This window comes from Montipora capricornis, chromosome 12 (genome assembly GCF_036669925.1).
Source record: "Montipora capricornis isolate CH-2021 chromosome 12, ASM3666992v2, whole genome shotgun sequence".
Lineage (NCBI taxonomy): Eukaryota > Metazoa > Cnidaria > Anthozoa > Scleractinia > Acroporidae > Montipora > Montipora capricornis.
In genome coordinates this window covers 22,961,658-22,975,121 of record NC_090894.1, presented here as the reverse complement: position 1 = coordinate 22,975,121, position 13,464 = coordinate 22,961,658, and the positions used below count along the sequence as shown (strand labels likewise).

The window sequence follows — 13,464 nt, the reverse complement described above, 5'->3', positions numbered from 1 at the left end:
TGTCTCTTGGCCCGGCGAGACAAAACGCCGCGTCAGACTAGCCACGAACATTTCACAAGTATTTGACAATAGTTTTGCTTTTGTATAAATTAATCTCGTGATTACACGGTTGGGAATCCTTCTGCGATAGAGGGCCAGACTGTCAACATGTAGAATTTGCGAACGGGACTTTAGGCGCGATGCTCAACGAGTTTGCCTTTGAATTCTAAAGGTCTCTGAAGAGTCTCTTGGCCGAGAAGAAATGCTGCGTCAGACTAGCCACGAACATTTCACAAGTATTTGACAATAGTTTTGCTTTTGTATAGAGAGAGTCTTGTTTTAAAACTGAATTTGTTTTCCCCGTTCTTTTACAAGCGCTCCCGGAGCCAGGAGATGCGATTCACTCACTTTGCCTCCCTTTGATTGGATCAAGAATTGGACCAAGAATTGTTTGTTGGAAGTTTTTTCATGATCACTAAGCAAAAAGTGTGCCATAAACCATAATACTACCCTTTACTAAAAACCTACCTGGCTCTTTTGCTCCGGGATTTTCAATGGGTGCTTTGTTTTTCGAAGGAATGGACTACACTATTGATAGCGCTTGTCGACTTCGTCCCAAGTCTTTAAATCATGATGTGGGCGGAACATTCTTCAACTTTGACAGATCACGTGTTTCCGCCTTAATCAAGGGCTTTTGTAATGCTATACCCTCTCGATAATTCTCGACGAATGTCAACGATTTACCCTAGCAACAAATAATTTCACAAAGTGCGGGATCGGTAATCAGAATTCGAAGTACCTACAAGCAACGTGTTTTAGCGTGACAGTAGAAAGTTGTTTAGTAGTTTTCTTTCTCATTGGTCGACTTACGGGTGTGATTTTTCGTTTCTTTTGGGTTAGAGACTTATTCATTGACCTCTCTCCCCTGCCTCACTCAAAACTGGCGTTTTCAAGGAACTCAACTGGAAATAACTTAAGATTGTGTTAATAATGAACTTCAAAGGTTCTTACAAAAATTTGAACAATTTTCTTATTAAATGAATTCTTCTAGTGATTTATTTGTTGCACCAAAGATCGAATCGATTTATCTACTCCAGGTTACTTAGGTAAACAGCTGGGCAGATAAGCTCTTTGTGCTTGACGTGTGGGTCTCTGTATGTGTGTAGGGTAGGCTTCTTCGACCGGGTTTTGGTACCATATACTTCTTAGATAACAGGAAGGCGTGGCCACTGACTGTGAAACCGCATCTGACAACACTTTTTTGTCTTTGTTTAGCCTGCGCATTCGAGCAGTCAAGCATGCTCTTCATGTACCTCGAACCACTGGGAGCCTTCTCGCAGGCTAGTCTTCGTAGAATAAAACTTTCAATAACCGTTTGTCAATTGTTCCAAAAACGAAACAGGATTTTTTTATTCTTTCTTCCCTTCTTTTTACATTGGAATCAATATTGATATTAGCAGGCAAGTAAGAACTTTAAAAAAAACGACAAAACGTTTAAGATTATAAAACATGTTTCGACAGAAACTTCTTTCATCTTCAGTTGATTAATGTACAAAGCGTTAGAAGTTGAATTTTTAAGTAGGAAAAAGTGCTTATTATGCTAACAACAACGGAATGTACATAAAACGTGAAAATGTGAGAATTAAAAGGAAGTCTTAGATTTATGTGATGTAATTGTTGATTTAGAGAAGGTTGTTCTCTTTAAATATGAATAGCCTCTTTTATTTAAGTTGAAATCAAAGTCAAGGTCAAGGCCAATTATACTTGTCTCTTGGCCCGGCGAGACGAAACGCCGCGTCAGACTAGCCACGAACATTTCACAAGTATTTGACAATAGTTTTGCTTTTGTATAAATTAATCTCGTGATTACACGGTTGGGAATCCTTCTGTTATAGAGGGCCAGACTGTCAACATGTAGAATTTGCGAACGGGACTTTGGGCGCGATGCTCAACGAGTTTGCCTTTGAATTCTAAAGGTCTCTGAAGAGTCTCTTGGCCGAGAAGAAACGCTGCGTCAGACTAGCCACGAACATTTCACAAGTATTTGACAATAGTTTTGCTTTTGTATAGAGAGAGTCTTGTTTTAAAACTGAATTTGTTTTCCCCGTTCTTTTACAAGCGCTCCCGGAGCCAGGAGATGCGATTCACTCACTTTGCCTCCCTTTGATTGGATCAAGAATTGGACCAAGAATTGTTTGTTGGAAGTTTTTTCATGATCACAAAAGAAAAAGTGTGCCATAAACCATAATACTACCCTTTACTAAAAACCTACCTGGCTCCTTTGCTCTCGGATTTTCAATGGGTGCTTTGTTTTTCGAAGGAATGGACTATACTATTGATAGCGCTTGTCGACTTCGTCCCAAGTCTTTAAATCATGATGTGGGCGGAACATTCTTCAACTTTGACAGATCACGTGTTTCCGCCTTAATCAAGGGCTTTTGTAATGCTATACACTCTCGATAATTCTCGACGAATGTCAACGATTTACCCTAGCAACAAATAATATCGCAAACAGCGGGATCGGTGATCAGAATTCGAAGTACCTTCAAGCAACGTGTTTTAGCGTCACAGTAGAAAGTTGTTTAGTAGTTTTCTTTCTCATTAGTCGGCTTACGGGTGTGATTTTTCGTTTCTTTTGGATTAGAGACTCATTCATTGATCTCTCTCCCCTGCCTCACTCAAAACTGGCGTTTTCAAGGAACTCAACTGAAAATAACTTAAGATTGTAAGTGTTAATAATGAACTTCAAAAGTTCTTACAAAAATTTGAACAAATTTCTTATTAAATGAATTCTTCTAGCGATGCTCAACGAGTTTGCCTTTGAATTCTAAAGGTCTCTGAAGAGTCTCTTGGCCGAGACGAAACGCCGCGTCAGACTAGCCACGAACATTTCACAAGTATTTGACAATAGTTTTGCTTTTGTATAAATTAATCTCGTGATTACACGGTTGGGAATCCTTCTGTTATAGAGGGCCAGACTGTCAACATGTAGAATTTGCGAACGGGACTTTGGGCGCGATGCTCAATGAGTTTGCCTTTGAATTCTAAAGGTCTCTGAAGAGTCTCTTGGCCGAGACGAAATGCTGCGTCAGACTAGCCACGAACATTTCACAAGTATTTGACAATAGTTTTGCTTTTGTATAGAGAGAGTCTTGTTTTAAGACTGAATTTGTTTTTCCCGTTCTTTTACAAGCGCTCCCGGAGACAGGAGATGCGATTTACTCACTTTGCCTCCCTTTGATTGGATCAAGAATTGGACCAAGAATTGTTTGTTGGAAGTTTTTTCATGATCACTAAACAAAAAGTGTGCCATAAACCATAATACTACCCTTTACTAAAAACCTACCTGGCTCTTTTGCTCCGGGATTTTCAATGGGTGCTTTGTTTTTCGAAGGAATGGACTACACTATTGATAGCGCTTGTCGACTTCGTCCCAAGTCTTTAAATCATGATGTGGGCAGAACATTCTTCAACTTTGACAGATCACGTGTTTCCGCCTTAATCAAGGGCTTTTGTAATGCTATACCCTCTCGATAATTCTCGACGAATGTCAACGATTTACCCTAACAACAAATAATATCACAAAGTGCGGGATCGGTAATCAGAATTCGAAGTACCTACAAGCAACGTGTTTTAGCGTGACAGTAGAAAGTTGTTTAGTAGTTTTCTTTCTCATTGGTCGACTTACGGGTGTGATTTTTCGTTTCTTTTGGGTTAGAGACTCATTCATTGATCTCTCTCCCCTGCCTCACTCAAAACTGGCGTTTTCAAGGAACTCAACTGGAAATAACTTAAGATTGTGTTAATAATGAACTTCAAAGGTTCTTACAAAAATTTGAACAATTTTCTTATTAAATGAATTCTTCTAGTGATTTATTTGTTGCACCAAAGATCGAATCGATTTATCTACTCCAGGTTACTTAGGTAAACAGCTGGGCAGATAAGCTCTTTGTGCTTGACGTGTGGGTCTCTGTATGTGTGTAGGGTAGGCTTCTTCGACCGGGTTTTGGTACCATATACTTCTTAGATAACAGGAAGGCGTGGCCACTGACTGTGAAACCGCATCTGACAACACTTTTTTGTCTTTGTTTAGCCTGCACATTCGAGCAGTCAAGCATGCTCTTCATGTACCTCGAACCACTGGGAGCCTTCTCGCAGGCTAGTCTTCGTAGAATAAAACTTTCAATAACCGTTTGTCAATTGTTATATAAAAGAAACACGATTTTTTATCCTTTCTTCCTCTCTTTTTACATTGGAAATCAATATTGATATTAGCAGGCAAGTAAGAAATTTAAAAAAAAACGACAAAACGTTTAAGATTATAAGATATGTTTCGACAGAAACTTCTGTCATCTTCAGTTAATTAATGTACAAAGCTGTAGAAGTTGAATTTATAAGTAGGAAAAAGTGCTTATTATGCTAGTAACAACGGAATGTACATAAAACGTGACAATGTGAGAATTAAAAGGAAGTCTTAGATTTATGTGATGTAATTGTTGATTCAGAGGAGGTTGTTCTCTTTGAATATGAATAGCCTCTTTTATCTTGTTGTCGTTTTCTTTAAAGTTGAAATTAAGGTCAAGATTAATGTCAATTTATTTAACGTCGGTAGTTCCTTCAGTTACGAAACTGGTATCAATGGAAGCCGACGGTGCGTCTTTTACCCCCCTCCCTCCCTCTGTCAGTGCTCCGTTTCACAGATATTTAAAGCTATAGCTACACGGGTCAGAGGAAAGTGGAAACAGACGTTGAAGTCACCGAGGATCGAACTGGGGACCCCTTGCTCCGAAAGCCGCGCACTAGCCAACTGAGCTACGCCTGCAGATGTTGTTTTTTGAGGAGAGGGGAAAACCGGAGTACCCCGCGGGGAAAAACCTCTCAGAGCAGAGTACAGAACCAACAAACTCAATCCACATATGGCGTAGAATCCGGGAATCGATCCTGGGCCACATTGGTGGAAGGTGAGTGCTCTTGCCACTGCGCCAGCCCTGCTCCCCCAATCAATATTGTTGACACAACCCAGTCACCCCTTTACTGACACCCATTGAATTCATTAAGGGTGGACCATTCCTGCACTTTGACAGATCCCGAAAAAGTGGTATAGCTTCTTTAAAAAAGTTTCCAGCGAGAGAGAGCGCAAAGAAAGATAATACAGTTTGTCAAACTCTTAATGCGAAACTCGGAAATTTGTGAACACTGATATAATTATTTATAGTATCCTATTGGGGGTTTTACTTTGCTTAATCACTATACAAACAATTAACATTGCAGAAATATTGTTAGTTTTGGACTATACGGTTTTCCGAGTTTCACAGTGATCATGCATGACACGAATTTCAATAAAGTGTTATATAAAACAGAAAACGAAAGCAATTATTCGGAGAAATCGTAAACCGAATACCATTCATTTTGGGTTGACCCCGATCTTCCCATCTCCCAAAAATGATGTCAACGCATTTCATGCCAAAAATGTGAAACAATCTGATTTTCTGTAACTGTCACAGAGGACTGAAAATCAGGAAAAAACATTCGAAGCATTGTCACGTCCGTTTTTATTCTAGAGACGCATTATCAGTCTGAACGAACTTGGGAAAACCTCCTCAGTAACATGACCTAGAATGGATCTATTCTAACTAACGAACGACTGAGATAATTAGAGATTCGAAAACTGGAAGAGATTAAATAGGATAAAAGGCCAAAAAGTAGACAGATTGCACTTCAGATCTTTAACAGTCAAACATGAATTTCGTAGGCAACAATAAACACTGAACTGCGTTATACATTAATAATTCTTACAAATAAATAGCTTCAAGTTTTTTCTTAAAACGATACGTAGGCAAGAGAGTTTGCAGATTAGGAGGATTGTAGAACTTATGACCTTGATAAAAACTGCGGAGAATCGTTTAGTATTAGTTCTGCAGTAAAGTAATGGGAAGCTCTTACAATTTCTTGTATAATAGGAATGTATTTGAATTTTCAGTAAAACAATTTTGTTTGCTAACAGTGAACGGGAAGGGTTGAGATTTGATAGGAGTACATAAATTTGCCCAGTTGCAACCTATATATGTTGCAGGTAAAACCCGGTCTCAGGTTGAACCCGTTTTTACAGGTTAAATTGGTGATCCTCACTTTACCTAGGTTGAATATGCATTCAGATGAGTTCAGGAAACTTTGTTTGGAGCCTAAATTAAACCTCGAGAAAAAATAGGGTCAGGTTAGGATTAGTTTTGGTTATTATACATCGATATCAATTCTGACTTTTCAGTGTACAAAAGTAAATAATGAAAAGAACTGTGTTGGGTTGATCATGTTCGTCGCTGAAGTGTAGCGGTGAAGACACAGGACTATAGATCTCGAATCACAGGTAAATGCATAGTACAGTTCTTTGATCTCTAATAATTTTGCAGTGTTGAGACTGAATGGGCAAGTGCGTGAATACTGAAACCGATAACCGGTTAGGAAGCTGCCTCGAAGTTGTGGCAGGAAAAGACTTGAGTTTTATGATATACTTGGACAGGTATTGCCATGCATATGAGTTGCTTTACATCGGAGGCTATCGTGAAAGTGGCCTGTAGATAGTCACTATGAAAAATGTACCTAAGTTCTAGCTTCGTATTAAGTACTTCCTGCCGCATACCTCAAGGATAGCTCCTTGGACCAATTCCGTTTGATTCACTAATTTCTCCTTTCCTAACCTATGACACACAGCCTGGGGTAATAGATATTTCAACTTAAAATCATGTTCCTTGAAGAAATTCAAAGTGTTAAAAACGAACAAATTTCTTATTCAATTAATTCTTCTAATGATTTATTTATTGCAACACGGATCAAATTGATTTACCTATTCCAGGTTAGTTGCAGATAGGCCCTTGTGCTTGACTTGGGGGTCTCTTTAAGTGCAATCGGGCTTTGCTTTGGCATCCTTTTCCTTTTGGGTTATAGAGATCTTTTTTAAGGAGGTAATTTTTACGTTCCTTGCAAATCACGAAACTCACATTTGAACCAGATTAACGATCGGAAATAGTTTGATGGTATTGTGTAACTTCTTAAGTTGCATTCAAAATTATCTTACTTGTTACCAGAGTAGCGTGATACTAATGTCTAGGATTCCGTTGACTGTTTGCTGGTGTCACTGTACTAAGCCTGAGTGCAATTGTATGATATTTAGATTCTTATGCTTTCGTCCCGGGTCTACAGGAACTCATAAGATCGTGCTTGAGAAACAGGATGGAAAAGTGGAGTTTGATTCTGGTGGCTACCACTTCGCATCTTCAGTGCGGTCAGCGGCCACTAGTGGTGGTAGCAGAGGCATGGTGCGAGCCAGAAGGTTAACTCAAGAAGTGCCGTCACTCGCAACGTCACTTCCGCTGTCTTTCAGCTCAAGTGTGTTCGTGCGAAGCGATAAAGAGAGGCTAGATGTAATGAAGGTAATTGATGTGCATGTACATGACGCTTACCTCCAGAAATGAAAAATGTAGAAGTGTGTTTGACCCTCATGTGAAATGCACATTTTATGGCTTAATTTTTTTGTCAAACTGGAATTTTGTTTTTTTGACAACCAATTTTTAAGAGCTTTAACAGTTCCTAGGAAAATTTTACTGAAGCAAAAAGTCAGGGCCTCTAAAAAGATTTTTCCATTTGTAACGACTTTCAATCCTATGTTGCCCAACGTTAATTACATCATCAAAAAACATCTACATTTTTTGGAATCGCATCCTAAATTAAAAGAGCTTTTTCCAAAAAATTCCATCATTCCATCGTACTGCAGATCCAAAAATCTTAAAGAAATTTTAGCACCTTCTAAACTTGAATCTGCGCCCTCGCAAAGAATCAGTTCGCCTGCAGGAGGATGCTTTAAATGTGACAAAAGCAGATGTGACCTGTGTAAGAATTATTTTGTTGAGTCCAGAATTTCAGTAGCTTCAAAACGGGAAAATCGTATTCAATTAGACCCAATCTAACTTGCGATTCCAAAAATGTCATCTATTTGGCCTCTTGCAAAAAATGCCAACTCCAGTACATCGGCTCCACCACAACAGAATTCAAAGTTAGATTCAGAGGTAAAGGTAAAGTCTGCTTACGAGCCTAGAGGGCCCATCAGGCCGGCGCTTATCTCCGGTTTCTTTAGCATGAAGCGACTTGGAGTATTTCTACTCCCCCCTGGATGGGATGCCAGTCCATCGCAGGGTTACCCCCAGCATTAAATTCGCCGGTACCCATTTATACACCTGGGTGGAGAGAGGCACCGTTTGAGTAAAGTGTCTTGCCCAAGAACACAACACAATGTCCCCGGCCAGGCCCCGAACCCGGACCACTCGATCCGGAGTCGAGCGCACTAACCATGAGGCCACCGCGCCTCCCGTTAGATTCAGAAACCATAAATCATCTATGGTTACAAATAAAAAATCTTGTGAAGTTGCAGTTCACTTCAATAGCACCTCACATTCGCTTCAAGATTTTTCTTTTCAAGGCATTGATCAAATTAGCCATGATTGCACGCAAGTTGATAAACTACTTATTACAAAGGAAGCTTATTGGAGTGCCCAACTATTCACGCTATCACCTTATGGTCTTGACAAAAGACAGGAATTCCATTCAAAGAATAGTACCATATCCTCACTGCATACTCATTACCTCATCGCATAAGATTAAGTTATGGGAAGAGTCCGCGACTGATGAGGCAGTAGGCATGCAACGAGGATAGTACCATATCCTCACTGCATACTCATTACCTCATCGCAGAAGATTAAGTTATGGGAAGAGTCCGCTCCTGCCCTCGCCACCACGACAACAACTCATAAATTGGCAAACAACACGGGTACCAAACGTTTCCAACATGACTCCCCTTTAATTCTCTCCATTACTCAAATTCCTCTTAATAACCCTAATTCTAAACGGTACTCCAAAAAAAAAAAAAAAGAAACGTAACTGCTGGATGTTAGCCAGGTCCGCTGAAGCAACGACCATACTCGGCGAAGGAAGGGCGCCAACGAAAGGGGAGGTCCCCTGCCTTATACTACACACGGGGATATCACCGGAAGGAGGAGCAAGAGCACTAACTTTGGAATAAAATGAAACAGGACCCTATAAAGAAAAGGGAGAAATTTGATAAACGAAAAACGCGGAAATAAGCCAAAAGCAGGGAAACCACCCCTTCGTTGACCCCGAGCTCCGAACTAGGTCCGAAATTGAGACACAGAGCAGGCCCCCCTAAGGTCAACGAAGAAAGTGAGTGAAATAGGGTGAAAAAGAAAACGTTAAACAAACTAATGCGAGAACAAAAATTTATTGTAAACTGAGGCATAAGAGACTATTGTCCAACACGACTGCGACCAAACTGTGGCCCCGCTGGTGGGGCACGGCACGCCCGAGCGATATGTCCCCATCTTAAGCACCTGAAGCACTGAACCTGGGCACGGCCAGGGTAGGGGGCTGGCCTGCGCATTGCAGAACCAGGACGAACAGGCATGGGAGGTGGAGGTACCTTTCCGACTCCCTTCAAAATCGCGTTTGCGTCTTTGGCCACCTTTGCTCGCACGGGATCCCCCAACAATCCCAGAAAAAGACGCTGAAGCTGTTGGTCATCCACAAAATCCGACGTGGTCTTTATCTCATCCAAAGCGGCAGCGTACTCATCGGCTTTTTGGTGGTTCTCGTTTCTGGCCAAACGCAACAACGACTGTAAGAGCTCAATCGCCTCATACTTGTCAAACATCGCTGCTGGTCGATTTATATAACGACGAAGCGCAGCCAAGGCTGACTCAGAACTGTCTAGAGTCCTAAGGCGTTCCAAGGAAATGACCTTTCCCTCTAAGGGCCGATTTACACGATACGGTTTTGTCGCATGCGACAAGCTCACGACAGGCCTACGACATGACTTATGATTGTCGCAGCGTTTTAAAACATGTTTCAAAATGCTACGACATTTTTTCTGACGTACACAACAATCGTAAATCATGTCGTGGGCCTGTCGTAAGCCGATGTCGCATGCGACAAAATCGTACCGTGTAAATCGGCCCTAATACTCTAATGCGATCGGCAGCCTATCATGAAAAAGAAAACACACTTGAGGCTATTGTCTTCACCAGCGACATGCCCCAACGTTCTCCAAAAATAATAAACCTAAAAAGTCACTAGCTGGTGGGATACCAAACATTCCCCACCGAAGGAGAGCATAATAAAACAAACAGTGCAAGAAAACGATAACATTCTACGTCATAATATCGCCGTAACCCGCGGCAAAGCGTAACACTGAAAAAAGCGCAACCATACTAATGAAGCTATTATACATAGACCGCGCAAAACTGTCTCAACTGGCGGAAATCCTTAAGTTATAAGTACACTGATTGCAACGTCTACCGAGGATATGCCTTCGCCAGTAAAAACTAGAGGTATACCAAACAGACAAACGCTCCATAAAACTTTCACTGGTGGAATACCGATTTGAACCACGAGCTGCCTTCGCCAGTTTAGAAAATCTAGCGTTGCACCAAATTACGAATATTGTACCAAACCCTTCACTGAAGGAATACCAAATTAGAACACACGCAAAACTGACTTCACCAGTGGAAACCCATAATATTTAAGCACACAGATGCCCTAAATACCATCGCCAAAAAGAAACTAGCGGGCTGCTCCACACTAAATTGTAACGCCGGAGACATGGCACAAACAAGGCTTTTCTTACTCTGTCCGGCACTAGACCCGTCCCACATTAATCATGCCAGAAACTAAGAACTTCCTTAAATACTAAAATAAACAGATACCAAGGCGAAACCCAATATACCGAGGGAAAAATTTGGAACTAGGGAAAACGCCTTTGAAACGATTGTAAGACTCTAGTTTTTGTCTTTGTATTAAGTGTAATTTGTTTATTTAACGCAAGCAAAAACAAGAATCTGCCAAGTTGACAATGCATGCGAAGGAAGTCATTTACATTTTTCCTAACGGCTTAGACATCTAAGAATCCCGGACATAAACTGTCTGCTCTTAAATAGACAGCACGATATACAGATACGCCGTTTTCCGCCCAAAGATTTCCTGCAAAACTTAAACTCTTCTTGCTAGCCTGAATAGAAAAAAAATTTACTTCACTGTAATTTACTTTTGAAAGGGTACAGTTTTCTTTCAAGAGCAAATATTTGTTAAGGCGATTCGTCATCATGGAAAAACGAAAACCGCTCTAACCATTTCAGCTTTGGGTAATTTGTGGTAATTAGTTATATTTTTCATTTTGTTGTGATTTTCTTGTTCTTTGTTCAAATCCCCTGTTGTTTTGCAGAGGAAGGGAAAGAAATTAATACACGAAAATACGCGTCTTTAATCCTTCAATTAGATACTCCTAAATCAGAATATTCTATACTAGGAGTTTAACTAGATATGCCACATCGGACAGACCACAACACCGGGAACTCCATGCCTACTTTTTGCAAATAGTATATAGAAGATATTTTACGTCCCACAGGGTTATAAACACAATTGAAAGGTTGTGAGACGAGGCCTACGGTTTATCGTCCTTATCCGAGAAGACTAGAGAGTCTAACCACTTGCAGATGACATTACAAAGGCAGCACTTTCTCCTCAGTTATTTAAAGACCCTAATTAAGTTGTTCCGGCCGGAGTTTTTGATCCCACGACCCCCCACACAGTAGTCCACAGTAGTCCACCGTGGGTGGTGCTGCACTTACGGAAAGAGATCTCCTCATCAACATGGGTCAACTTGAGGGCTGACTTTGATACCGTTCCAGTAGACTGGCTTTGACTCTTCCTATAGATACCCCAGTGTAACTCGGAAAGACCCAAGCGACCTAGAGACCCTTTACATGGAGGGAAGAAAATCCTTTCACTAAGAAGATCCTGAAGGACGAAAAAAGTTCTCGCTTGGTTTACAATCACTGTAAAGCTATCTTTCCGAATAAGTGATTGATGTTGTAGAGGGGGAAATGGTGGGAAAGTGATTTAAATGTTTGTCATTGTATTGTCGGAGACTGAAGCTTACATCATAAATTTAATTGTTTCCTATCTTTCTAACGGTCACGCTGGATGCGTTCGAATGAACCAATCATTTAGTAGCGTTTGACAGGTATCGGAAATGCAGCATGCGGTGCAACGAGTACGTCTTTTTCCTTCTGCTGGTTTACTCTGGAGACGCTTCGCCTCCCTCAGTTCTATACAAGATGGTGCGTTCTGGGCACGACAGAAAAACGGATTTTAGTAAAAAGCCATGGAAACCACATTTTCTAACACAATAAGGAGCTTAAGCGAGGACAATGGCCAAGGCTACGAGATCGCCACAAACAATGGTTGCGGTTACACTTGAGAGAAACACAGTGTAACACTAGTGTTGACACTACTCTAGAGTCAAATCTCTGGTGTTTTGAATCCCTAGGGGAACACTGAACAATAGAACGTGATTTAACACCAGTGTTAACCCCCTAATGCGACCACAACCAATAGTTGTGGTTACACTAGCCCTTTTACCCATGGGTAAATAGCGTTTGCCCATGCACATTTTTGTGTGTAACCGCTTTCCCTTGACCGAAACTGCCCGAGGATTATTTCCATGGATACATCACAAAAGAACAAAAGAACTTCCCATGACAGTTCCTGAATTGAGAAGTACTGTTCACCTGCTCCCTGGGATGGCTTGGCCAATCATAAAGCAGAACGTAGCTAATACACGAAGATCATGTCCCTAATTATATTAATTATACCCTATTGTTTTACCCAGAGGGGAGTCTTTTACTGTGTAACTGCATCCCTGAGTAAAGTAATGCAAAGCCAAAGCAATTCGCTAATTATTTTCGACACTCAATTGAAAACCGCTCTACAAACTTTCCATGCCAAAAGACTTGGAGTAATCGAGAAATTATTACAATAACGGGAAATAATGCTAAGCTCCCTAATTTTAGGACAGGTTACTTTTCACAGGTCACTCGTTTCAAAACCTATACCAATGCTAAACATAGACCTTATTAGGCCTAAAAACGACATTTAGGCATAAGGTTTTGGGTTGCTTTGGTATAGGTAGAACAACGACCTGGTGACCTGTGAAAAAATACCTACAGCTCAGGCCAACCGCAAATTTTTTACTGGAGACAAATTCCTCGCAAAATGCTAGTAATTCGTTTATTCCGAAAACACTGCAACGTTGTCTTCATGTTGTCTGCATGTCTTTGTGTCATGCTATACAACGAAGGACTGAAATTTATTTCTCGGGAAACGGTTTCAACTTGCACTTTCTTTTTACTGGGTTGCCGTATGGCAACCCCAGTCGAAAAATGGATAGATTTCTCCGTTTTATTTTCCGTGTCGGTAAAAGTCTTGCCTGTCACTCCCCTGGTAAGTGGTGTCTTTGTGCATAGAGCCTTCTGCGAGTATTTTCTTAGAATCGAGAGGGTAGTGGAAATGCGTAGATTTCTCTGGTGGACACGGTAGAATCATTAACTTAGCCTGCAATGGCGTCGAAAGTCATGTAACGCGAAT

General features: G+C 40.8%; 1 protein-coding gene across 3 annotated transcripts in view; it reads right to left on the bottom strand.

Moving 5' to 3' along the window:
• Window positions 1-2,441, bottom strand: part of LOC138026684 (uncharacterized) — a 9,362-nt gene extending 6,921 nt beyond the window's left edge. Inside the window, exon 1 of one of the 3 annotated variants that reach the window (XM_068874125.1) lies at window positions 2,252-2,441. The gene's annotated coding sequence lies outside the window, so the exon portion shown is untranslated. Of the gene's footprint in view, window positions 1-507; window positions 652-2,251 lie in introns of those variants that run through there. The other 2 variants (XM_068874126.1, XM_068874124.1) reach the window with 2 other exon arrangements.
• Window positions 2,442-13,464: the final 11,023 nt, after the last annotated feature.